This window comes from Engystomops pustulosus, chromosome 6, assembly GCF_040894005.1.
Source record: "Engystomops pustulosus chromosome 6, aEngPut4.maternal, whole genome shotgun sequence".
Classification (NCBI taxonomy): Eukaryota; Metazoa; Chordata; class Amphibia; order Anura; family Leptodactylidae; genus Engystomops; species Engystomops pustulosus.
Window position 1 is genome coordinate 20,442,524 of NC_092416.1, and position 4,559 is coordinate 20,447,082.

Consider the following 4,559-nt stretch of genomic DNA (forward strand, 5'->3'; position numbering starts at 1 on the left):
CCAGATTTGTTTGATTTGGGCAATGTGGGGGGGCTGGTTGACCTCTGATGACCTCTGGACACTGTCATTAAAATCCCCCCCCCACCCCCTATATCTCCGGGGATAGATCTGTGCAGAGATACATATATACCACTGGTTCTTTATTAGGCTGATCCTCTCCTGGAGCCTTTCCCAGCCCCCGATGTCTTCTCTCTGCTGAGACCAGATGCATCTCCCCCTCCACCATAGGAGGAGCGATCACTGCAGGAATCTCCCGCCTTCTCTGTAGAAGCTCGGAGCTGCTGTGACCACTTCCTACGCTGTGACGAGCTTCCCTCTGATTTGCATTGTTACCCAGGATGCATCCGCAGCCTCTCCACAATCAGAACTCGTCTACAAATATTAAAGGAAATATGTAACACTGTGACGTTTAGTATCAGGTCAGATACAAGGTGCCGGGGGATGGGTAATATTCACCACTTGTACACAGATGGTGTCCTCTCCATGAGTGCAGTGAGTGGAGCCCGGATCCTGTGCTATGCCCTCTCCTCTCTATAGGTATACTCTGGTTTCTCTTCAGAACGCAAAAATCTTTCGCCTTTTACTAAAGATTTCCGTGGAGAGGAACAATTATGAGTTTCAACTAATTTTTTGATGCCCGGCGCACGCTGGGCTTCCCTCACATGGTCAATGATAGAAAAAAGAGCAGCTGGGTGGCTCAGTGGTTAGCACTATAGCCTTGCAGTGCTGTCCCCTCTAGGAATACATGCGAGGCCCGTGCAGGATCCATATACCACTGAAAGAATTTAAACATGTGATAGATACATCTTTCTTGGCTCTAATCACCGGACCATCTTTAAGTGCACTTTGGATGTAGATTATTTCACCATACTTTTTTGGGCTAACAATAGAATAAAACCCCTTGAGACGTTCCACTTCATGCCTGGTATAGGTTTGCCCTGCACGTTGTATCGTTCCGTTCCTAGCATCTCCTTCTTTTTCCAATTATTCTTTACACTGCCTGCGGCAATCTGCAAGCAGTCGGATTCAGTGGAGAACATTCATATACTATTTTGGTTTGAGCAGCCTTAGTACATGTTCCCAACACACTAAACCAATATCGCCGTCTCTCCCAATTTTCACTTCTTTATCATGATTATTTTTTGAGTACTATGGACCATTGGGCTGGTCCTGATCTTACGCCAAATTTAATTTTTATCACGCGATTAGGCACAAGCTGGTGCTAATACTAGCACATTTTTACGTTTTGTCACTTCTATAATATTTGGCAGGAAGTTTTTTGTTCATTTTATGAACCGGAATGCCTGCATCTATTTTTGATATGTACGTCCAATTACATATGTTCACCAGAATTAAATGTGCTTCATCGATTAGGCATTAGGCACTGCTGTTTTTTATCACTTATTGGTTTATGGCGCCGATGTATTATTCCTTTGTGACGATTTAGTCACGCACGCTCAACCATGCTTTTATGTCTTAATATCGTCGAATCAGGCAATTCATCACATCATTTCAAAAACAATAATATTACAATATATTTATTTATTCCATAGATGTGTTCATGAAGTAATTGATTAATTATTGCAACATTGTCGTAGCTTGTCACCTAATGCTAATCTTACTGTGACTATATTATGGCTTGTCGTAGCTTGTCACCTAATGCTACTCTTACTGTGACTATATTATGGCTTGTCGTAGCTTGTCACCTAATGCTACTCTTACTGTGACTATATCATGGATACAGAGGTATACGATATATTGTGACTCTAGGAACAATATTGAACTCAGTAATACATCGCCGTCCTAGATTTCTAGGTATTGACTATCCATCGTTACTGTTACTATATAGAAATTGTATATACATTGCTACCTTAGGTACGGCACCAAACTAAATTATATATCGACGATTCAGACCCATACTGATTGGGCATTACGAGTACGCCGTTCGCCGATATTTTATAGTAGCAGTTCTGCTCCTTGCCGATCGGACCCGATCATGTGACAATCTATTCTCTTGTGGCCGATCACGTGATCACGCACGTGATCGGACCACTTCCGCACATGCGCGGTGAACCACACAGTACGCCGGCGTCCACTGATCAAGCACTGCTGCCGCAGGTATGTGTTTTGCACCAATTAAATTTACTTGCTTTATCAGATACCGTGGGCGGGGCACACACCCTGGGCATTTAAACAGGACATCCTGATTTCTAAGTCACTCACCCCTGAGGAAGTCACCAGTCGGGTGACGATACGCAAGGGGTCTGCCTCCTCATCCCATTCCGTCTGACTCTGCCTGGCTGCCTATTCGGATTTCACTCCGTCTGGACTGGTATCACCCATGCTTTGACCCTTTTAGGAACCTTGCATTTTTTCCACAGTCAGGCCTTTATAGCACCAGGTCCTCTTTTGCATTTAGCACTTTGTCATATGTATTACTTACTTTACACTGTATCTTGGAGACCTGGTGTTACCATTTTGCACAGATTTGCTCTTTACCTTTGTCAGTATTAATCAGCACGTGGGAGAGATTTCAGGGCTCACTAGTCCCCGGCAGTCTTATACACCATTCAGGTGTACATTTTAAGTGTTTTTATTCTTTGTTGTCCTGTGTATAATTGTTTTTTGATATAAATAAAATTTTGTTACATTGTCTAGTCCCTTGTACGCATCCCATCTTTTTCTGAAGTGTTTTTGCATATTGACTTTGAGGATGCGCGGACATTGTTTACATTTACAGTAATGCCTGCTCTACTTGCTGGTTACAGCAAATTATCACATCAATTGGATACACAGGAAAGCAATAGACAATATAAACACAGTGAATACAAATGAAAAACATGAAAGACCAGTCCACCCCGACCCCTGAACCACCCGACCCAAGACCCAGTTCACCAGAAAGATCACTCCTTCCAGTCGTCCATGGAAGAAAAAAAAAACAATTGGATACTCATCTAATTAATCAATGTTAACATCATATTCCGATGTTGCTCTATGTTGCAGCAAAGCCTGTGAATGTAGACCCTAAGTGTCCATCCATTTACCCCATAGTCTAAAGGTTTGTTCCGTAATCTAACTGGATTACTGTATCCATCATTCTATCCATACACTCCCTTATTGCTGGTGGTCGGGGTCTGATCCAATTACTTTCCTAATCGGATAAAGGGACCTCTGTTTATCCACATTATTTGATTCCAGGATGTTCTCAGCACTTTATTCAGTTTATTTAAAAAAAAAGAGAAAGTAACTCTGACATCTTTTATAATACAAATTTGCTGTAATAAGTCTACAACCTAAAGAACTTTTCCATAGTCAGTACAGATAGAGCGATACCAGTTTATAGAATTTATCTTTATCTTTAAATTATTTTCATTTGCCTCATAAAATCCTTTTGTAAGAACAAAACGACTCCCAAACGATGCATCTGATAATAACGATTCCCCCTCATATCTACAAGATCTGTGCAGGAGAAGTGCAGAGACACATCCACCATTGGCTCTTTTTCTGCTTGTCGTCTTTTGATATCTTATATTATACACTGTACTTCTAAAGCAATTCGGTGTATTATAATGTGTGTTACGGACATTAGGTCATGTCTATAATAAAAAATTACTACATTCAGTGCAGAACATAAATAAAATACAAAAACAGAAATGTGTAACTGCAGCAATAGCCCCAATCCAGGACTGCGATTTATGTTAATAAAAAGCCCCCCCCCCCTCCTATATCTCCGGGGATAGATCTGTGCAGAGATACATATATACCACTGGCTCTTTATTCGGCTGATCCTCTCCTGGAGCCTTTCCCAGCCCCCGATGTCTTCTCTCTGCTGAGACCAGATGCATCTCCCCCTCCACCATAGGAGGAGCGATCACTGCAGGAATCTCCCGCCTTCTCTGTAGAAGCTCGGAGCTGCTGTGACCACTTCCTACGCTGTGACGAGCTTCCCTCTGATTTGCATTGTTACCCAGGATGCATCCGCAGCCTCTCCACAATCAGAACTCGTCTACAAATATTAAAGGAAATATGTAACACTGTGACGTTTAGTATCAGGTCAGATACAAGGTGCCGGGGGATGGGTAATATTCACCACTTGTACACAGATGGTGTCCTCTCCATGAGTGCAGTGAGTGGAGCCCGGATCCTGTGCTATGCCCTCTCCTCTCTATAGGTATACTCTGGTTTCTCTTCAGAACGCAAAAATCTTTCGCCTTTTACTAAAGATTTCCGTGGAGAGGAACAATTATGAGTTCCAACTAATTTTTTGATGCCCGGCGCACGCTGGGCTTCCCTCACATGGTCAAAGATAGAAACAGGGACTGCTAGGTGGCTCAATGGTTAGCACTACAGCCTTGCAGTGCTGGGTTAAAGTCACATCTACTTCTGCAATGAGTTAGTGTGTTCTCTCTGTGTTTGGGTCGGTGTATTCACCCCATATCCTTTCCCAAATTTACACTTAAATGTAATTTGACTCATGCTCTTACAGTGACTATGCCGGTGTATTTCGATGCATTCCAGCGGACTTCAGAGCAGCAGCGCCACCTGGTAGACGTCGGAGG

General features: G+C 42.8%; 2 non-coding genes across 2 annotated transcripts; both read left to right on the forward strand.

Annotated features, from left to right (window-relative positions):
- Positions 1-539: 539 nt before the first annotated feature.
- Positions 540-654, forward strand: LOC140066404 (U5 spliceosomal RNA). The gene has a single exon (XR_011848250.1). It is a non-coding gene; the product is annotated as a U5 spliceosomal RNA (small nuclear RNA).
- A 3,519-nt stretch (positions 655-4,173) lies between these two features.
- On the forward strand, positions 4,174-4,288 carry LOC140066405 (U5 spliceosomal RNA). The gene has a single exon (XR_011848251.1). It is a non-coding gene; the product is annotated as a U5 spliceosomal RNA (small nuclear RNA).
- Positions 4,289-4,559: the final 271 nt, after the last annotated feature.